Source organism: Oryctolagus cuniculus, chromosome 7 (genome assembly GCF_051225735.1).
Source record: "Oryctolagus cuniculus isolate XC-2025 breed Fujian yellow rabbit chromosome 7, ASM5122573v1, whole genome shotgun sequence".
NCBI lineage: Eukaryota > Metazoa > Chordata > Mammalia > Lagomorpha > Leporidae > Oryctolagus > Oryctolagus cuniculus.
In genome coordinates, this window is record NC_142873.1 from 10,457,185 (window position 1) to 10,480,526 (window position 23,342).

The 23,342-nt window shown below is 43.6% G+C and overlaps 1 long non-coding RNA gene across 3 annotated transcripts in view; it reads left to right on the forward strand.

Annotated features, from left to right (window-relative positions):
- The first annotated feature begins 1,056 nt into the window (after positions 1–1,056).
- Positions 1,057–23,342, forward strand: part of LOC138850474 (uncharacterized) — an 87,702-nt gene continuing 65,416 nt past the window's right edge. Inside the window, exon 1 of one of the 3 annotated variants that reach the window (XR_011390272.2) lies at positions 1,057–1,713. This is a non-coding gene — a long non-coding RNA (uncharacterized LOC138850474). The remainder of the gene's footprint in view (positions 1,714–23,342) is intronic. The other 2 variants (XR_016210364.1, XR_016210363.1) reach the window with 2 other exon arrangements.

A 23,342-nucleotide genomic window follows, 5' to 3' on the forward strand; every position in this document is an offset into this window, starting at 1 on the left:
CACAGTTCTACCTGACTCTGAAGATGGAAATCCACAGTAGGCTCAAACTTCACAGATTAGAAGTCCATCTCAATCTAACACAGATTCCAGGTGGAAATAAAGCTCAGCTGACATCATGCCCTTTACTTGTGTCTTGCCTGAGCGAACATTCTTCTGTTTGTTGCAACACATGGGCAGATTTGGGAGAACTGGAGTTGGACACGCAAACTGCTCTCAGGGATTAAACTGAAGGGCTGGTGTGGGGTCCCAGCCCCTGGCCGCCTGTGGCAGAACAGCCTCTGAGTCTCCCCGAGCGATAATCAGAACTGCACCTTTCTCCAAGGAGCCCATCACGAACCACCTCGGTGGTGGTCACTGGGACTTTAGGACCACAGCCTCTGGCACCATCCTCAGAACTCAGCAGCCTGCCTTGCATTTCAAACCCTGCCTCTTCCCAGTGCCAGGAGGGTGGAGACACAACTCTCCCGTAAGGTTTTGTCACTTAGATGTCACTGTCAGTCCTGGTCCCCCAGCCCTGCACTTCGGGTAGCTGGGCACGTCAGGTCCTGGGCTTGGCTCTCCTCGGCTGTGTGGACGTGACATCCGAAGTGCAGTGAGGAGAAGGTCACCGCTGGGGACCGTGCCATGCCCACGCCAACCACAGCTGTGCACCTGCTGCTGGCGGGACATCTTCCTGCAGGCCATCTGTGGGCGCTTGGGAGCAGGGAGTTCCGTGTCAAACAGGATCATTCCCGAAACCCTGAGGAATTGACCTCGGCCCCTCTCTTCTCACCTCTTGATTAAGCCCATTAAGAGAAGGAAGTTAGAGGGAGGCCGAAGGTGCCGGAGGAAGCTCTGCACAGCCTCTCAGTGTGGGTCAGGCCTGCTCCTGTGTGATTGTTCCATCTTCAAACCCTTGTGACAGAAGAGCCGATGGTGTGCGTAAAGCACAGACTGTGTCCGTATTTTGTCTGGTTGTAAAACCCAGCCGCACCCAACACGGTCCGGGGGGGTGAAAGGCCACGTGACCTTGTCCTGCTGTCCTCGGAGTGCCCTCCCTCCGCTGGCGTCGCCAGACAGTGGCTCCAGCAACCTCCATGTTGCAAGGCTTTCCGAGGCTCACGGAGATTTTCGCACTGGACTTCTCACTGCAGCCTCAGGGCCGTCAGAACTTGGCATCGACCCTGTAGCTGAGCATAGGGGGTAGGAGGGTAAGAAGTGTAAGGGGGCCGTCGGAGGCTTCCAGGGAGACGGAGCCAGATGGCGCCACCAGCGGGCGCCGGGAGCAAGCCCCGTCGGCAGGTGCCGGAGTCCGGCATCCCACAGGGGACACGGGAGGCAGAGGCCTGGAGAGTCCGGGCGCAGGGGCAGGGGCCGGTCATTGCCGGCAGGCAGCGCCCCGGCTAACGGATGGGGGTGGAGGTTCGAGGGCCGAGCAGGACCGGTTCTGAGGATTCCTTGGCCTGGTTTTCAGTCGACTAAGTCGGACCCTGGAATCTTCCACGTCCCCCGAAGTCAGGGCGGGGCTGCATCCCAGTCTCGGGGCGCCGTCCAGGCTGGCGGTGGAGGTCGAGCCTTCCCCTGCCGGGCTTTACGACGCTTTACGACGTTTTGCGATGTTTGACGTTGTGGAGAAGTCATGGCGCCCGGTCATCAAAGCGGAGTCTCCCCTGCTGAGGCTAAGGATCGCTTTCACCTGTCTAAAAGGGCTCTTCACAGAGGCATCTGCGGCGAGTGAGTGCTGGGCGGCACGTGGCCTCGTCACACCGCGATGGGGGAGGCAAATGCTATCCGAAAGCAGTTTAAGGAAGTTTGAGAGCCGAGAAAGCGGAGTCAAACGCGGACGAGGGCTGTTTTCCTCTGTGGCGACAGAGGGAGGGGTTCCCCCAGCTCGGGGGTGGGGGTGGGGGTGGGCTGGCCACTCGGGGCCAGCGGAGAGAAACAGAGCAGTGCCCCTTACGGAAAACCGCCGGGCCCTTGGAGACACCCGAGTGGACGCATGCGCACTTCGCACTTTGTAGACTGACCAGTGGACGCATGCGCACTTCGCACCTTGTAGAATGACGTAGAAAACAGTAGGGAGGTGAGAACAGGAGCCAGCAGGTGGCCGGCCACCAGCGAGTCCCTGTGCCCCTGCCTCCGCCTCGTTCCTCCCGCCTTGCTCAGCATCTGTGGGGGTAGACACGGTGCATCCTTGCGCCCAGGATCGAAGGCGCGTCCGCCTCCAGGACCTGCGTCTTGGGTAATGTTGATGGCACCGGGCACTGTTTCGGCGGTGCCGTGGCTCTCAAGCAGGGTGGACCTGGATCCCCAGGCGGGCCGGTGGGAACGCGCGCTGCTGATTTGTTCAGCCTGGGCAGGGGACTTCCGCCAGTTGCCAAGCGATGCTGACAGTGCCGCAGCGCTGGGAACCGACTTGGGAGAAGGAGTAAGAGACGCGCCAGAGGCTGAGGGCTGATGCCGAGGGCGCAGCTGCACTGGGAGAGCGGTCTGCCTCGACCCAGCTGGGCACAGGGCCCTCTGGGAAATCCTCCCAGCTCTGCAGCCTCAAGGGTTAGAAGAGAGAGCTGGAAGCTATGCCTTAGTTCTCTACTCGTGTCCTAAGTTGGAAAAGGATACGATTTTTAAAAAATTTACTTATTAATTTGAAAGGCAGAGAAAGAGAGAGGGAGGGAGGGAGGGAGCCAAGAGCCAGGAGCTTCTTCCAGGCCTCCCATGTGGGAGCAGGGGCCCGAGCACTTGAGCCCTCTTCCACTGCTTTCCCAGGCCATTAGCAGGGAGCCGGATCAGAAGTGGAGCAGCTGGGACTCGAACTGGCGCCCATGCGGGATGGGTGGCTGCTTTACCCACTGCATCACAACGCCGGCCCCAGAAAGGGATAAATTTAGGGGAAATAAAGATATGAGGATTGTTAACCTATCAAATAAATTACTCCAAGAGGAACTATATATTAACCATAAGGGTATACAGAGATGCAGAAATTTTGAATATACTTAAAATGATAAACTTCCAGTGAATAGCAAGGGAATCCAGCATGTTTTTTTTTTTTTTTTTTGACAGGCAGAGTGGACAGTGAGAGAGAGAGACAGAGAGAAAGGTCTTCCTTTGCCGTTGGTTCACCCTCCGATGGACGCTGCGGCCGGCGCACTGCGCTGATCCGATGGCAGGAGCCAGGAGCCACGTGCTTCTCCTGGTCTCCCATGGGGTGCAGGGCCCAAGCACCTGGGCCATCCTCCACTGCACTCCCTGGCCACAGCAGAGAGCTGGCCTGGAAGAGGGGCAACCGGGACAGAATCCGGCGCCCCAACCGGGACTAGAACCTGGTGTGCCGGCGCCGCTAGATGGAGGATTAGCCTAGTGAGCCGCGGCGCCGGCCTGAATCCAGCATGTTTTGTCAACAAATCTAGCCTTCAAAATCCTTATGAGGAATATTTGTTCAGTGTGTCTCATGGGGAAACTTGATGAAGACAAAATGCTGGACCAGTTGCCACATGGGCCAGGTACAACAGATGTGCCCTTGACATATCTAATCTGTAAGCCCTGAAATTCACTGGCATCCTGGATACACTGATGAAAATAACTTGACTCAATCTCTTCTTTTAAAGGGGGCACTGTGTTGTGGTGCAGCAGATTACACTGCTGCCTGAGACACTGGCATCCCACATTGGAGCACTGAACCAAGTCTCCGCTGCTCTGCTTCTGATTCAGCCCCTTGCTAAAGGCCCAGAAAAATCAGTGGAACACAGCCCAAGTGTTTGGACCCCTGCTACCTACATGGGAGACCCAGATAAAGCTCCAGGCTTTGGGCTGGCCCATCCCTGGCCATTGCAGCCACTTGGGGAGTGAACCAGCCAATAGAAGATCAACCTCTCTCTCTTTCTCTCTCCCCCCTAGTAATTGACTTTCAATTAAATCAAGTAAAACTTTCTAAAAAAAAAAAAGGAAGATAACTTGTTTTCTGTATGTATCTTGGACTAGAACAGGCAGGGACTTTGCTTATTTTGTTTGCTATTTTGTTGCAATAACTGAGGTATATAATTTGAAAAAGATTGAACATTATAGCAAAAGCCACATTGCCATCATCCTATAGCCCATACTAATTCAAATGAAAAGAAAAAGTATAAAAACCTGAATCAGTGCCCACTGGTGTGTATTGATGTATGGACATATGTGCACACATTCATTGTGTGCAGACACATGCATTGTTATGTTTCAGCTGAACAGAAATAGCTGCAAAGTTAGGAAAACATAGCCACTGTCTTTATATGATGTCCAGAGGACACGGGAATGGCCCTAGGGAAAGTGGGAAAAGCTGCCAGCTTAGCTATGATCATGGGAGAATGGAAATGCAGACAGTAACAACTGGCTAATGATTTTTTAAAATTTAATTAGAAATATTTAACACTTGGGCCAGCGCCGCGGCTCACTAGGCTAATCCTCCACCTTGCGGCGCCGGCACACCGGGTTCTAGTCCCGGTCGGGGCGCTGGATTCTGTCCTGGTAGCCCCTCTTCCAGGCCAGCTCTCTGCTGTGGCCAAGGAGTGCAGTGGAGGATGGCCCAAGTCTTTGGGCCCTGCACCCAATGGGAGACCAGGATAAGTACTTGGCTCCTGCCATCGGGTCAGCGTGGTGCGCTGGCTGCAGCACGCCGGCCACGGCGGCCATTGGAGGGTGAACCAACGGCAAAGGAAGACCTTTCTCTCTGTCTCTCTCTCTCACTGTCCACTCTGCCTTTCAAAAAAAAAAAAGAAATATTTAACACATACAAAAGATGGGATAGATAAGTGTTCCATGATGTAACATAAGAAATTAGTGTGGCCACTATGGAAAATAGTATGGACATGTCTTAAGAAACTAGCAATAGGCCTGCCTTATGATCCAGCAATCCCCCTACTGGGCAATAGGCAAAAGACAGGAGGAGCACACTGTATCAGAGAGATCCTGTACCACCATGTTTATAGCAGCACTGTTCACAATAGTCAAAATTTGGACTCAGCCAAGGTGTTCATGATCAGACGAATTGATAAAGAAAACATGGTATATATACACAATGGAATGAATATTTTTAAGCCATTAAAAGAATGAAATTCTACCACTTGCAGCAAAATAGATACAACTGGAGGACATCATGTTGAGTGAAATAAACCAGACACAGAAAGACAAATACTACATATTCTCCTTTATATGTGGGAAATAAAATAAAAAACAAAAAGCAAAACAAAAAGGAAACACCTGAGTATATCAGTGTTGCTGAAAATATAGTTTTGTCAAACTTTTTTAAAATAACTTTGTCAAACCAATGGTTAAGAAAGTTAAACTACTAAGCTTTTTTTTTTTTTTTTTTTTTTTTTTTTTGTTTTGACAGGCAGAGTGGACAGTGATAGAGAGAGAGACACAGAGAGAAAGGTCTTCCTTTGCCGTTGGTTCACCCTCCAATGGCCGCCGTGGCCGGCGCGCTGCGGCCAGCGCACCACGCTGATCCGATGGCAGGAGCCAGGTACTTATCCTTGTCTCCCATGGGGTGTAGGGCCCAGGGACTTGGGCCATCCTCCACTGCACTCCTTGGCCACAGCAGAGAGCTGGCCTGGAAGAGGGGCAACAGGGACAGAATCCGGTGCCCCGACCGGGACTAGAACCCAGTGTGCCAGCGCCTCAAGGCAGAGGATTAGCCTAGTGAGCCGCGGCGCCGGCTAAACTACTAAGCTTTAATGGTCTGTGATTACTTTAAAATTTATTAGATATGGGTGAAATGGTCATTTTTCCATTTGATTGTTGTTTAGAGCCTTGTGTATATTCCCACTAAACTAGGGGCTTTTTGCTTTTTTACTTGTTGAACTCTTTACTGGAGCATTAAGCCCTTGATTGCAGTATAAATGGAAGATATGTTATCTCAAAAGTGAAGGAGGGAATAAGGGGGGAACTTACTGATCTAGTCCAGAAGATAGTTTGATAAAAGTGGAGATAGTGTAGTCTCAGGGAAGAGTTAGGGAAAAAATGGCAGAGGAAACTCTTCTGTAATCAGAAGGACACAGTGGATCTATGTGGAGGACGTGGGCACCCACGGCTCTGGACCCCAGCTGCCGAGAGCCTCTGCACCAGTGTTGGAAAGTGAGGTGAGACGAGATTGCAGTAGCCCGAGACACTGGCAGAAAAGTAGCAGAGCAGGGATTGAGGCTTGAAACCCCATGGGGGAAAGTGCACCGCCTAACTAGAGGAGAGAAAAAATAAAGGGGATGGTACAGACACAATTCTCTCTCTCCAATCACCTTACAAAAGCATACGAGCCAATAGAGTGGGTGCCATTTTGGACATATATAAGAGCTGCGCAAGCACAGGGCTACACCTGGCAATCAGCTGAGCAGAGAAACCTGACTCTGGTGGGGAGTAATAACAGGCAGCTGAGACCTAGTGGATGTGTGGAGCTTATGAATTGGGACTGAGAAAAAAAAATGAGGGTGTGTGGGAAAACTCAGTGTGGCTTAGACTTTGAGTAGTCTCGGGAGAGATGCCACAAGCTCGGGTGTCCCTTGCTACCTGGTGAGAGACATTGCAGGGAAATCTGGCTTGGGTGGCCCTGGCTACCAGTGAGAGACATTGCAGGGGAATCTGAGCTTCTACTGAGAACTGCACATATCCTGTGTGTGGTCCTTGGGACAGAGCAGATGGATATTATACCCACTGGGGCTAGCGCTCAGGCACTGATCATCATCAAGGAGAAGAGCTCAGCTGAGCGGAATTACTTCCCTTCTGATTAAAAAAAGAGAGAGATTTACCATGCCAAACCTGGGTGTGTCAACTTGGGCATGCCCTTAACCCTGAAGAACTGAACAGAGCTCTCTGGGCACACCCACCACAAGCCTCTAGAGATTCAATGAAAGCAGACAGTCCACTTATCTACAGAGTCATAGCACAATGAAAAAAGCCACCACAGCAGAAAAAAAAAAAAAAGAAGAAGAAACCAACGATAATCTCGACAAATGCTGAACAACAAACACAGCAACCAAGGAAACAAGAATAAAGAAGACAACATAATGCTCCCAAAAAAACATGACACTTCAATACAAGATTATGAAGACGATGAGATAGAAAAAATGCAAGAAATGGAACTCAAAAATTTGATAACAATACTTAGAAGTAATCAAAAACAAACGCTCGAACTACTAAATCCATGCAGGACATGAAAGAAAATCTCTCTCATGAAAATGAAATCTTAAGGAGGAATCAAAATGAAATGAAGAATTCAGTAGAACAAATAAAAAACTCAGTTGAGAGCCTTAAAAACAGAATCAGTTAGGCAGAAGAGAGAATATCGGACCTAGAAGACAGAGCACAGGAATGTATACAGTCAAACCAAAGACAAGAAGAGGAAATTAGAAATCGAAAAAATATTGTTGGGAATCTACAGGATACTATTAAAAAACCAAACCTTCAGGTTCTAGGAGTTCCTGAAGGCGTGGAGAGAGAGAAGGATTAGAAGGCCTTTTTAGTGAGATACTAGCAGAAAACTTCCCAGGTTTGGAGAAAAAAGAGACCTCCAAGTACAGGAAGCACACAGAACTCCCAATAGACGTGTCCAGAGAAGATCCTCACCATGACACAATGTAATCAAACTCAGCACAGTGAAACATAAAGAAAAGATTCTAAAATGTGCAAGAAAGAAACACCATATTACTTTCAGAGGATCTCAAATCAGACTCACAGTAGACTTCTCATCAGAAACCCTACAGGCTAGGAGGGAATGAAGAGATATAGCCCAAATACTAAGAAAAAAACTGCCATCCCAGAATATTATATCCTGCAAAGCTCTCATTTGTGAATGAAGGTGAAATAAAGCCTTTCATAGCAAACATAAATTGAAAGAATTTGTCACCACTCGTCCAGCCCTGCAATTGATGCTTAAAGATATGTTACACATAGAAACAGAAGGTAAAGGAAAAAAATCTCTCATAGCAAAAGATCACAGGAAGTTTAAACTATATATTAGAAATATCTTTGGGCTGGCGCCGCGGCTCACTAGGCTAATGGGAGACCAGGATAAGTACCTAGCTCCTGCCATCGGATCAGCGTGGTGCGCCGGCCACAGCGCGCTGGCTGTGGCGGCCATTGGAGGGTGAACCAACAGTAAAGGAAGACCTTTCTCTCTGTCTCTCTCTCTATCACTGTCCACTCTGCCTGTCAAAAAATAAATAAATAAATAAATAGATAGATAGAAATATCTTTGGAAAAATGGCAGGGAAGAGTCACTACTTATCAATTTACATTGAATGTAAATGGCCTCAACTCTCCTGTTAAATACACAGACTGGCTGAATGGTTTAAAAAGCAAAACCCATCTATTTACTGCTTACAAAAGCACATCTTTCAAACAAAGGTGCATGCAGACTGAAAGTGAAAGGTTGGAAAAAGATATTCCATGCCAACAAAAACCAAAAAAGAGTTGGCATGGCTGGCGCCATAGCTCACTAGGCTAATCCTCTGCCTGTGGCGCTGGCACCCCAGGTTCTAGTCCCTGTTGGGGCGCTGTTTCTGTCCTGGTTGCTCCTCTTCCAGTCCAGCTGTCTGCTGTGGCCCGGAAAGGCAGTGGAGGATGGCCCAAGTGCTTGGGCCCTACACCCGCATGGGAGACCAGGAGGAAGCACCTGGCTCCTGGCTTCGGATTGGCACAGCACACTGGCCATAGTGGCCATTCTGAGGGTGAACCAACGGAAGGAAGACCTTTTTTTTATCTTTTATTTAATGAATATAAATTTCCAAAGTACGACTCATGGGTTACAATGGCTTCCCCCCCCCCATACCGTCCCTCCCACCCACAACCCTCCCCTTTCCCACTCCCTCTCCCCTTCCATTCACATCAAGATTCATTTTCGATTATCTTAATATACAGAAGATCAGCTTAGTATACCTTAAGTAAGGATTTCAACAGTTTGCTCCCACACAGAAACATAAAGTGAAAAATAATAGATGATTTTTTTTAAATGATGATGAAATCAGATCAGACCTATTGTCATGTTTAATCCCAGTGAGAGTCAAGTTGGTAATTGATAATTTCTTTTTTTCTTTTTTTTTTACAGAAGATCAGTTTAGTGTACATTAAGTAAAGATTTCAATCGTTTGCACCCCCATAGAAACACAAAGTGAAATATACTGTTTGAGTACTCGTTATAGCATTAAGCCTCAATGTACAGCACATTAAGGACAGAGGTCCTACATGAGGAGGAAGCGCACAGTGACTCCTGTTGTTGACTTTACAAATTGACACTCCTGTTTATGGCATCAGTAATCTCCCTATGCACCAGTCATGAGTTTCCAAGGCTATGGAAGCCCCTTGAGTTCTCCGACTCTTATCTTGTTTAGACACAGTCATAGTCAAAGTGGAGGTTCTCTCCTCCCTTCAGAGAAAGGCACCTCCCTCTTTGAAGACCTGTTCTTTCCACTGGGATCTCACTCACAGAGATCTTTTTGCCAGAGTGTCTTGGCTTTCCATGCCTGAAATACTCTCATGGGCTTTTCAGCCAGATCCGAGTGCCTTTAGGGCTGATTCTGAGGCCAGAGTGCTATTTAGGACATCCGCCATTCTATGAGTCTGCTGAGTATCTCGCTTCCCATGTTGGATCACTCTCCCCTTTATTTATTCCATCGGTTAGTGTTAGCAGGTACTAGACTTGTTTATGTGCTCCCTTTGACTCTTAGTCCTTTCATTATGATCAATTGTGAACTGAAATTGATCACTTGGAATAGTGAGATGGCATTGGCACGGAAGGAAGACCTTTTTCTCTGTCTCTCTCTCTCTCACTGTCTAACTCTGCCTGTCCAAAAAAAAAAAAAGAGCTGGCATAGCCATCTTAATATCAGACAAAATAGACTTTAACACAAAAACTGTTAAAAGAGACAGTGAGAAGCACTATATAATTATTAAGGGTTCGATTCAACAGGAAGATAAAACTATTATAAACATATGCACCTAATTACAGGGCACTGGGCTATTTAAAAGATATGTTAAGGGACTTAAAGGGAGACTTAGACTCCAATACAATATTATTGGGGCACTTCAATACCCCACTTTCAGCCATGGACAGATCAACCAGACAGAAAATCAACAAAGAAACCACAGATTTAATCAACACTATAGACCAACTGAATCTAACAGATATGTATAGAACTTTTCATCCTACACTTAAAGAATACACATTCTTCTAAGCAGTGCATGGAACTTTCTCTAGGATTGACCACATGCTAGATCATAAAGCAAGTCTCAGCAAATTCAAAAGAATTGAAATCATACCATCTGTCTTCTCAGACTACAATGGAATGAAGCTGGAAATTAGCAACTCAGGAATCCACAGAGCGTATGCAAACACATGGAGACTAAAGAACATGCTCCTGAATGAACAGGGGGTCATAGAAGAAATCAAAGAGAAATTGAAACGTTCTGGAAGCAAATGAAGATAACAACACCACATATCAAAACTTATGGGATACAGCAAAAGCAGTGTTAAAAGGACAGCTTATAGCAATAGGTGCCTACCTCAAGAAATTGCAAAGGCACCAAATAAATTGGCTATCAATGCATCTTAAGGATCTAGAAAAACTACAGCAAACCAAGCCCAAAACTAGTAGGAGAAGAGAAATAATTAAAATCAGAGAAGAAATTAACAAAATTGAATCCAAAAAATTACAGAAGATCAGTAAAAAAAAGAGCTGGATTTTTGAAAAAATAAACAGTCCATTGGCCCAACTAACCAAAAAAAGGAGAGAAAAGACCAAAGTCAATAAAATTATAGATGAAAAAGGAAATGTAATAACAGAAACCACAGAAATAAAAAGAAACATCAGAAATTACTACAAAGAGTTGTATGCCAACAAACTTGGAAAAATCTATCAGAAATGGATAGATTCCTGGACACATGTAACCTACCTAAATTGAACCATGAGGACATAGAAAACCTAAACAGACCCATAACTGAGAAAGAAATTGAAACAGTAATAAAGGCCCTCCCAACAAAGCAAATCCCAGGACCAGATGGATTCACCACTGAATTCTACCAGACATTTAAAGAAAAACTAACTCCAGTTCTTCTCAAACTATTCAAAACAATTGAAAGAGAGGGAATCCTCTCAAATTCTTTCTATGAAGCAAGCATCACCTTTATTATCAAACCTAAAAATGATGCAGCATTTAAAGAAAATTACAGACCAATATCCCTGATGAACATAGACGCAAAAATCCTCAATAAAATTGTGGTCAATAGAATGCAACAACACATCAGAAAGATCATCCACCCAGACCAAGTGGGATTTATCCCCGGTGTGCAGGGATGGTTCAGTGTTTACAAATCAATTAATGTGATACACCACGTTAACAAACTGCAGAAGAAAAACCATATCATTATCTCAATAGATGCAGAGAAAGCATTCGATAAAATACAACACCCTTCCATGATGAAAACTCTAAGCAAATTGGATATAGAAGGAACATTCCTCAATACAATCAAAGCAATTTATGAAAAACCCATGGCCAGCATCCTATTGAATGGGGGAAAAGTTGGAAGCATTTCCACTGAGATCTGGTACCAGACAGGGATGCCCACTCTCACCACTGCTATTCAATATAGTTCTGGAAGTTTTAGCCAGAGCTATTAGGCAAGAAAAAGAAATTAAAGGGATACAAATTGGGAAGGAAGAACTCAAACTATCCCTCTTTGCAGATGATATGATTCTTTATAAAGGGGATCCAAAGAACTCTACTAAGAGACTATTGGAACTCATAGAAGAGTTTGGCAAAGTAGCAGGATATAAAATCAATGCACAAAAATCAACAGCCTTTGTATACGCAGGCAATGCCATGGCTGAGAAAGAATTACTAAGATCAATCCCATTCACAATAGCCACAAAAACAATCAAATACCTTGGAATAAACTTAACCAAGGACGTTAAAGATCTCTATGATGAGAATTACAAAATCTTAAGATATAGAAAAAGATACAAAAAATGGAAAAATCTTCCATCCTCATGGATTGGAAGAATCAATATCATCAAAATGTTTTTTCTCTCAAAAGCAATTTATAGATTCAATGCGATACCAATCAAAATACCAAAGACATTCTTCTCAGATCTGGAAAAAATGATGCTGGAAAAAATGATGCTGAAATTCATATGGAGCCACAGGAGACCTCAAGTAGCTAAAGCAATCTTATACAACAAAAACAAAGCCGGAGGCATCACAATACCAGATTTCAGGACATACTACAGGGCAGTTGTAATCAAAGCAGCATGGTACTGGTACAGAAACAGATGGATAGTCCAATGGAACAGAATAGAAACACCAGAAATCAATCCAAACATCTACAACCGACTTATATTTGATCAAGGATCCAAAACCAATTCCTGGAGTATGGACAGTCTGTTCTACAAATGGTGCTGGAAAAACTGTATTTCCATGTGCATGAAGCAACACTCCTACCTTTCACCATACACAAAAATCCACTCAACGTGGATTAAAGACCTAAATCTATGACCTGACACCATCAAATTATTAGAGAACACTGGATAAACCCTGCAAGATATAGGTACCGGCAAAGACTTCTTGGAAAAGACCCTGGAAGCACAGGCAGTCAAAGCCAAAATTAACATTTGGGATAGCATCAAATTGAGAAGTTTCTATACTGCAAAAGAAACAGGAAAGTGAAGAGGCAACCAACAGAATGGGAAAAAAATATTTGCAAACTATGCAACAGATAAAGGGTTAATAACCAGAATCTACAAAGAGATCAAGAAACTCCACAACAACAAAACAAACAACCCACTTAAGAGATGGTCCAAGGACCTAAATAGACATTTTTCAAAAGAGGAAATCCCAATGGCCAACAGACACATGAAAAAATGTTCAGGATCACTAGAAATCAGGGGAAATGCAAATCAAAACCACAATGAGGTTTCACCTCACCCCAGTTAGAATGGCTCACATACAGAAATCTACCAACAACAGATGCTGGCGAGGATGTGAGGAAAAAGGGACACTAATGCACTGTTGGTGGGAATGCAGACTGGTAAAGCCACTATGGAAGAAAGTTTGGAGATTCCTCAAAAACCTGAATATAGCCCTACCACATGATCCAGCCATCCCTCTCCTCGGAATCTACTCAAGGGAAATTAAACTGGAAAATAAAAGAGCTATCTGCACCTCCATGTTTATTACAGCTCAACTCGCAGTAGCTAAGACATGGAATCAACCTAAATGCCCATCAACAGTAGACTGGTTAAAGAAATTATGGGATATATATACTCTATAGAATACTACATAGCAGTGAAAAAAAAATGAAATCCAGTCATTTGCAACAAAATGGAAGAATCTGGAAAACATCATGTTGAGTGAAATAAGCCAGTCCCAAAGGCACAAATATCATATGTTTTCCCTGATCTGTGACAACTAACTGAGCACCTAAAAGAAAACCTGTAGAAGTGAAACTGACACTATAAGAAACAATGACTTAATCAGCCCTTGTCCTGACTGTCAAGGAACAGCTTACTATTATATTCTCTTTAGTATTTTCTTTTCCTACTTAATACCGATGGTTCTGGGAGCCAGTGCCATGACTCACTCGGTTAATCCTCTGCCTGTGGCACCAGCATCCTATATGGGTGCCAGTTCTAGTCCCAGTTGCTCCTCTTCCAGTCCAGCTCTCTGCTGTGGCCCAGGAGGGCACTGGAGGATGGCCCAAGTGCTTGGGCCCCTGCACTCACATGAGAGACTAGGAAGAAGCACCTGGATCCTGGCTTCAGATTGGTGCAGTGCTGGCCATAACGGCCATTTGGGGACTGAATCAATGGAAGGAAGACCTTTCTCTCTCTCTCTCTCTCTCTCTCTCTCTCTCTCTCTCTCTCACTGTCTGTAAGGTCAAAGTTTCTGAACTCAAGAGGCTCCCATAGCCTTGGCAGCTCATGACAAGAGCCTCGGGTGATTACTGACGTCATAAACAAGAGTGCCAGTTGTTAAATCAACAATGGGAGTCAGTATGCATTTCTCCCCATGTAGGATCTCTGTACTTAATGTGTTGTACTATGTGAATTAACAGTAAAACTAGTATTCAAACAGTACTTTATACTTTTTTGTCTGTGCGGGTGCAGTCTGTTGAAATATTTTCTTAGTATATACCAAGTTGATCTTCTGTATATAAAGATAATTAAAAATGAATCTTAATGAAGAGTGAGATGGGAGAGGGAGTAGGAGATGGAGTGGTTTGTGGGTGGGAGGGAGGTTAAGGGGGGGAACCATTATAATCCAAAAGTTGTACTTTGGAAATTTATATTTATTTATTTATTTATTTATTTATTGGACAGGCAGAGTGGATAGTGAGAGACAGAGAGAAAGGTCTTCCTTTTGCCGTTGGTTCACCCTCCAATGGCCGCCACGGCTGGCGCGCTGCGGCCGGCGCACCACGCTGATCCGATGGCAGAAGCCAGGTACTTATCCTGGTCTCCCATGGGGTGCAGGGCCCAAGTACTTGGGCCATTCTCCACTGCACTCCCTGGCCACAGCAGAGAGCTGGCCTGGAAGAGGGGCAACTGGGACAGAATCCGGCGCCCTGACCGGGACTAGAACCCGGTGTGCCGGCGCCGCAAGGCGTAGGATTAGCCTAGTGAGCCACGGCACCAGCCTGGAAATTTATATTTATTAAATAAAAGTTTTCTTAAATAAATAAATAAGTAAATAAAAACAGTGATGAAGAAAAAAGTGAAGGAGAGAAGAGGGAAAGGAAGATGGAGGGAGAGCAGGAGGAAGACAGAATATCATTATATTATTAGAATTGTATCTATGAATTATAATGAACCTGTTAAAATCTAAAAAAAACTTTAAAGAATAAAAATTAAACATATTAACAATATATTATAGGGAGAAAAGGATAAGATAAATAGAAATTCTTATTGTATTGCTCTGATTTTGGGGCAAACTATGCAAACTATCTATGCCTAAGTGTTAATGCATAGAACAATATCTGGAAGATATGTACACCACATAATTGACATTTGATATACCTGAAATAGAAGGAACTCTGACATTTCTCCATGGTTCGCATGTCGTACAGCAAGCATTACGAGTTTGAAACTGAAAACATTAAATAGGTAAAGTGTCTGGCAAACAGTAGGTGGCCAATAAATGTCAGATTCCTTTTGTAAGTATGTATTTAGTTAGCAAGTATCAGTTCTTACTGGAATAAAAGGAAAGACACCTAAGCTTAGCGCCATATATATGAAGACTTCAAAAACATTTCTAAGTTTATTATGATCTGAATGTTAACTGTAACTCTCGAAAAATCTGAAAACCTTAGGAAACTCTAAATTATTTCTTCTAAAACTTTCTGTTCTTATAAACACAGGATCTGGCATTCTCTATAGCTTGCAGTTAGATTCCTGCTGAGTTAGTGAAAAGTAACTATGGGGGTCAGCACTATGGCATCATGGGTAAAGCCACCAACTGCGTGCTGGCATCCCATATGGGCACTGGTTCAAGTATCGGCTATTCCACTTCTGGTCCAGCTCTCTGCTATGGCCTGGGAAAGCAATAGAAGATGGCCCATGTCCTTGGGCCCCTGCACCCATATGGGAAAACCCAGAGGAGACTCCTAGCTCCTGGCTTTGGATCAGTATAGCTCTGGCTGTTGCAGCCAACTGGGGAGTGAACCAGTGGATGGAAGACCTCTCTTTATCTCTGGCTGTCCTTCTCTCTCTGTGTAACTCTGACTTTCAAATAAATAAATAAATCTTTTAAAAAATAAAAAGCAACTGTGTGAATTTTAGAGAAAGTACCACAGACATTTTGGTATTTTAATTTTATTTCTTTCTGTGCACATACAAATGCATGCTTGCAGGGCTGGCACTGTGGCATGGCAGGTTAAAGCCCTGGCCTGTAGTGCCAGCATCCCATATGGGCACCGGTTCTAGTCCCAGCTGCTCCACTTCCAATCCAACTCTCTGCTATGGCCTGGGAAAGGGGTAAAAGATGGCCCAAGTCCTTGGGCCCTTGCACCCATGTGGGAGACCTGCAAAAATCTTTTAGCTCCTGGCTTCGAATCAGGGCAGCTCCGGCCATTGTGGCCATCTGGGGAGTGAACCAGCGAATGGAAGACCTCTCTCGCTGCCTCTACCTCTCTCTATAATTCTGTCTTTCAAATAAATAAAATAAAACTTAAAAAAAACAAATGCATGCTTGCATACTGAATTGATATTTCATGCTTTTTCATTTAATTCTATGTAGTGGAAGTATACGTTTCCTTAAAATATATTTGAAGATAATTTTTAATGCCAACTTCATAGCCTATTATAGGGACAGGTATTCCATAACTTAAGATTCACCTGTTGCAAGGTCAGTTAGATTATTTCCAGATTTTTACTACTATAATATTAATAAAATAGTAGTTTTCTCTGCAAGACATTCTTCTGCTTAGAATTATCAGTTCAAAACTTTATCTAGATTTTCCTAATATGGTGTGGATTACTGAGGCACTGATTTATGATACTCTCTATCCTACATTAATCTCAAAAAGTTCATGGAGGGGCCGGTGCTGTGGCAAGGCGTGTAAATGGGTGCCAGTTCATGTCCCTGCTGCTCTGCTTCTGATCCAGCTCCCTGCTGGTGTGCCTGGGAGAGCAGTGGAGGATGCCCAGGTGCTTGGGCCCTTGCACCCACAAGGGAGACCCAGGGGGAACTCCTGCCTCCTGACTTCAGATTGGCCCAGCTCTGGCTATTGCAGCCATCTGGGGAGTGAACCAGCAGATGGAAGACCTTTCTCTGTCTCTCCCTCTCTCTGTCTGTAACTCTACTTCTCAAATAAGTAAATCTTTAAAAAATTAAAATAAATATAAACATTTAAAAAGAAAAATTTAAAAAGAAAGGAATTAAATACTACCAAAGCAGTCAGCACCCTTGACATAAAATTTCTTTTTAAAATTTATTTATATTTATTTGTAAGTCAGAGGTATAAGTCAGGCAAGAGAGGGGGGGGTCTTCCCCCTACTGGGTAACTTCTGATGGCTGTAATGGCCAGGGCTGGGCCAGGTCAAAGCCAGGAGCTTCTTCTGGGTCTTCCACATGGGTGCAGGGGCCCAAGCACTTGGGCCGTCAATCAGTACTTTTCCTAGGCCATTAGCAGGGAGCTGGATCAAGAGGAGCAGCCAGGACATGAACCAGTGCCCATATGGGATGCTGGTGCTGTAGGCTGCAGCTTAATCCACCACGCCACAGTGCCAGCCCCCGACATAAATTTCTTTAATCATATTCTCTTCTCTCCTCACTAAAGTAACACTTCATCTTGAATTTTACATGGACAATTCAGATCTATATATGCTTTTACCACACACATAGACAATGCTAACACACACACACGCGCACACACACACACTTCAATATGTTTATGGAAAACAGGATTAAATATAAATTTATTTTGGTGCAAACATTGAAATTCATGCACAGTTAGGGCCTTTAAGAAGTTCATGGGAATGTGTAATATGAAAAACTATGCATGGATTGAAAAATTTTTCACCAAATAATCTTGTCTTTTAATCATATTTTCCATGAAATTTTGAAGTACTCTTCTATATCCACATTATTTTTGTCCATAATTTTAGGTTTTTTTAGACTCAAATAGTAGATTATTACTATTTTCAAAGGTTAGAGTTTTTTTAAAAAAGTTTATTTTATTTATTTGAAAGGCAGAGTTACAGGGAGAAAGAGGGGAAGACAAAGAGAGAGAATATTCCATCTGTTCATTCATTCACTCCCCAAATGGCCACTTTGGCTGGGGCTGGGCCAAGTTGAAGCCAGGAGCCAGGAGCTTTATTTAGGTCTCCCACATAGGTGCAGGGGCCCAAGCACTTGGGCCATCTGCTGCTGCTTTCCCAGGCACATTAGTAGGGAGCTGGACTAGAAGCAGAGCAGCCAGGACTTGAACTGGCACCCCTATGGGATGGCAGCTTAACCTACTGCACTACAATGCCATCAATAAGGTTAGGAGTTTTTAAATGTACCTTAAGTGTTAATGAATTTTTGCTTGACATTCATACTAGTTAAGTCATTGAATACTGATTAAGAGTTAGTTTTTGGTACAAGAGCTTTATATGTGTTAACTCGTCAGCCTTCACAAGCACTCTGTGAAGTAGGTTCTATTATCATCCTCAGGCCACAACAGAGGACATTGAAGTAATTGACTAGACTAAATTTATCCCCAAATAGGGAGCTGAACAGAAATGTGAGCACTGAGAATTTGGCACTAGGGACTGTGCTCACATGGAGTCTTGTGTTCCAGACTTTCCTTTTGGGGTCATGTTTATCCTTCTTGAAATATGTCTTGTTCTTCTGAGTGATAAACTCTCAGTTATGTTTTTCTTTCATTTTTTGTTGTATATATTTAGGTTGCACAATGTGCTATTTTGATATACTTGTATGCAGGGAAATGATTACTGCAGTCAAGTCATCTCACATAGTTACCTTTGTGTGTGAGTAATACCTAAAATCTACTCTTAGTATATTTCCAGTGTATGATACAGCACTATTAACTATAGTCCTCATGCTGTTTAAAGTCACTTTTGTTGATCTGAAAATATTTTCAATTCATTTTTGTTTTTGAAAGAAAATTGAACTGGGCTTCTGGTTCTAGGTTGACAATTATTTTCTTTCAATTCATTGAGGTTATTTTCTAGTAAAAATTTCAGTTCTAGTGTTGCTAGAACTTTTCATTCCTTTGTAGGTAATGTTTTTATTTATTGATTTTTCTTTAGATGCTTTTAGTATGGCCTATTTACCTTTGGCATCCTAAAGTTTCACTATGACGTGGCTCAGAATGGGTTTAAAGTTTTAAAAATCCTGCTACAGACTCACGACTTCTAAAGACAGAATTGAATCAATTTAATAGTTTACACTTTGCATTATGTTTTAGCAGCATCTCTCTTTTTTTTTTTTTTGAACATTTATTTATTTTACTTGAAAGTCAGAGTTACAGAGAGGCAGAGGCAGAGGCATGAGAGAGAGAGAGAGAGAGAGAGAGAGAGAGAGGGAGGGAGGTCTTCCATCCACTGGTTCACTCCCCAAGTGGCTGCAATGGCCGGAGCTGGGCTGATCCAAAGTCGGGAGCCTGGAGCTTCCTCCGGGTCTCCCACGTGGATGCAGGGGCCCAAGGACCTGGGCCATCTTCTACTGCTTTCCCAGGCCATAGCAGAGAGCTGGATCAGAAGTGGAGCAGTCGGGTCTCAAACTGGTGCCCATATAGGATGCTGGCACTGCAGGTGACAGCTTTATCTGCTATGCCACAGCACCAGCACCAGCAGCATCTCTTTTTTAAACAAAATAATTGTTTTATTTGAAAGGCAGAGTGAGAGAGAGAGAGAAAAGGATCTGCAAGCCACTGGTTTATTCCCCAAATGGCAGCAATGGCCAGGACTGGACCAGGCCAAAGCCAGGAGCCAGGAACTTTTTCTCGGTCTCTCATGTGGGTGCAGGGGCCCAAGCACCTGGGCCATCTTCTGCTGCTATCCCAGGTATATTACTAGGGAGCCGGGGCCGGCGCTGTGGTACAGTGGGTTAATCCTTCACCTTCCTTCACCTGCAGTGCCAACATCCCATATAGGCGCCGATTCTAGTCCCAGCTGCTCCTTTTCCAATCCAGCTCTCTGCTGTGGCCTGGGAAAGCAGTGGAAGATGATTCAAGTCCTTGAGCCCCTGCACCCCCGTGGGAGACCCAGAAGCTCCTGGCTCCTGGCTTCAGATGGGCACAGCTCCAGTGGTTGCGGCCATCTGGAGAGTGAACCAGTGGAAGGAAGACCTCTCTCTCTGTCTCTCCCTCTCACTGTCTGTAGCTCTAACTCTCAAATAAAATAAATAAAATCCTTAAAAAATATATATTACTAGGGAGCTGGGTTGGAAGTGGAACAGCCAGGACTCAGACTAGTACCCCTCTGGGTTGCCAGTCTCGAAGGTGGCGGCTCCACCCTCTACGCCACAACGCAGACTCAGCAGCATCTCCGCTTGCCTGCCTCGTTCTCTCTATCTCCTTTGCTGGAACTCCAATTAGACAGACATTGGACCTTCTTGTTCTATTCCCCATGCTTCCTAACATCTTGTAGTTTCTCTTCACGTCTTTCCATGTAGGATTACGAATAATTTCTCCAGATGTACCTTATGGTTAGCTAATTTCTCTCTCTCTCTCTCTCTCTCTCTCTCTCTCTCTCTCTCTTTGACAGGCAGAGTGGACAGTGAGAGAGACAGAGAGAAAGGTCTTTCTTTTGCCGTTGGTTCACCCTCCAATGGCCACCACGGCTGGCACACTGCGGCCGGCGCACCGCGCTGATCCAATGGCAGAAGCCAGGTACTTATCCTGGTCTCCCATGGGGTGCAGGGCCCAAGCACTTGGGCCATCCTCCACTGCACTCCCTGGCCACAGCAGAGAGCTGGCCTGGAAGAGGGGCAACCGGGACAGAATCTGGTGCCCCGACCCGGACTAGAACCCGGTGTGCCAGCGCCGCAAGGCGGAGGATTAGCCTAGTGAGCCGCGGCACCGGCCAGCTAATTCTCTTTTTACTTACTTAAAAAAATACTGTTCAATCTGCTCATCTTCTTTATAGTTTATTCTATCTGAGTAATTTCTAGTTGTTTATTAAGAGCTTCCAGTAATTTTTACAGTTCTTAAAACCAGTTATTTCTAAATTGTTTTATTTACATTTTTAGAGCATTTTAGATGATATATTCTAAATGGACAGTTCTGGTATTTTAAGTTTTAGGTGTCTAATTCTGGTAAGTTTTGTTTCTTCTCTCTGTCACTCATAGTGTCTTGATCTCTCATGTATTTTCCAGTTTCTGACTAAAAATTCTTATGAGGGAGTATCAAACAAGTTCAAGCAAAAGTTACATTATCTCTTGATTCCATTTCCCTGAATTGTTTGCGACTCCTCAGATTGGGCTAACTTACTCTCATGTATCCTCAGGTGCCTGTATTGAGAATATATTCCTCTAAAAGAGATTGGTGTTTATTATTCCAAGATGACACTACTTTTGGGTGTACGTACGGAAGTGGAGCTACTGGATCATCTGATAATTCTCTATAATTTTTGAGGAATCATCAGATCATTTCCCACAGTGGCTACACCATTTTACCTTTTCATCAGCAATGAAAGAGAGTTTGACTTTCCCCACATCCTTGCCAATACTTGTACAAGGAGACATCAAAAAATACATGGGGAAATTGGCCTAAAAGATAAATTTGCTTTCGTGCAAAGCTTTTAAATCTGTGCATAGCTTTTTCATAGTACGCATTTTCCATGCCTTTGTGAAGACCCCTCACATTTTCCGTTTTGTTGATAATACTTGTCCTGATTGGTGTGAAGTGATACTGTGATTTTGCTTAGCATCTTTCCCTAAAGACTAGTGATGTTGAGCACCTTGTCACATGCTGTTGGCCATTTGAAATATTTTTTGAGAAGTGTTTATTCAAGGTTTTTGCCCATTTTAATATTGGGTTGTTTGTTGCTGTTGAATTCTAAGAATTATTTATATATTCTGGATACAAATTCCTTATTAGATATATAATGTATAAGTATTTTATCTCATTCCATGGGTTGCAATTTTGTTCTGTTAATTGTGTTGTTTTAATGCACAAACATTTTTAATTTGATGAAGTCTATTTTAGTTTGTCCAGTTTGTCTATGTTTGGCTATTGTTCCCTGAGGTTTTGGTGTTATATCTTAGAAACTGTAGTCAAATTCAACGTCATGAAGCTTTTCCTCTGTGTTTCTTCTATAGGCTTTAAAGTTTTAGAAGCAGGTGTTTGGTGCAACAGTTACAACTCTATTTGGGATGCCTGCATCCATAATTGGAGTGACTCATTTGATTCCTGGCTCTGCTCCCAGTTTCAGCTTCCTGCTAATGTGCACATGGGAGGCAACAGATGATGGTTCCAATATTTAGGTACTTGCTATCAATGTGGAAGATCTGGATTGAGTTCTGGGCTCCTGACTTTGGCCCAACCCAGGGTGTTATAGGGCATTTAGAGTGGGAGTCAGTGGATGATAGATTTTCTCTCTCTCTCTCTCTCTCTCTCTCTCTCTCTTTGTGTGTGTGTGTGTGTGTGTGTGTATGTATTTCATTCCATTTCGAATAAAAATAACATAATTATATATATATAGTTTTAAAAATTTTATTTAATTAATACAATTTTCATAGGTACAACTTTAGGAATATAGTGGTTTTTTCCCCCCTACCCACCCTCCCACCCTGACTTTCATCCCACCACCTACTCCTTCTCACATCCATCTTCTTTAAAATTCATTTTTAATTAACTTTATATACAGAAGACCAACTCTATACTAAGATTTCAACAGTTTGCACACACACACACACACACACACACCATAAAAACTACTGTTTAAGAACAAGTTTTGCAGTTAATTCTCATAGTACAACTCATTAAGGACAGAGGTCCTACATGGGGTGTAAGTGCACAGTAACTTCTGTTGTTCATTTAACAATTAACACTCTTATTTATGACCTCATTGATCATCTGAGGCTCTCGTCTAAAGCATGGAAGCCTTTTGTGACCACAAACTGTTAGTATTTAGGCAAGGCCTAAAAGTGGAAGTTCTCTCCTCCCTTCAGGAAAAAAAGTACATCCTTCTTTGATGGCCCCTTCTTTCCACTGGGGTCTCATTCACAGAGATGCTTCATGTAGGATATTTTTTGCCACAGTGTCTTGGCTTCTCATGCCTGAAATGCTCTCATGGGCTTTTCAGCCACATCCAAATGCCTTAAGGGCTGATTCTGAGGCCAGAGTGTTACTTAAAGCAATTGTCTTTCTATGAGTCCCCTGTGTGGACTGCTTCCTATGTCGGACATTCCCTCCTTTTTAATTCTGTCTATTATTATTACCAGGCACTTGATACTGTTTATGGTCTCTTTAACACTAAATCCTATTTATATGCTCTCTTTAACATTTAATATGATCACTTTAACAATTAAGATGACATTTTACAGCTTTACAGTTACAAACTTCCTCCTCCTTCTCTTATTCCTCCTCTTATTTTTTACTGAGATCTTTTTTCAACAGGCTTTATATATATATATGTCATATATATATGATTAACTCTGTTAAGAGTTCAACATATAGTATGAAGAGAAAAGAAAAAAATAAAAACAAAAATAAAAAAATTGAAAAAGTGTTTCTCAGCAGTAAAGAATAGTGCTGTTCAATTCATTGTTTCTCAAAGTGTCAATTTCATTTCTACAGCTTTCATTTTAAGTGCTGTATTAGTTCTTACAGATCAAGGAGAACATATGGTATTTGTCCTTAGGGACTGGCATATTTCACTAAGTATGAAGCTTTGCAG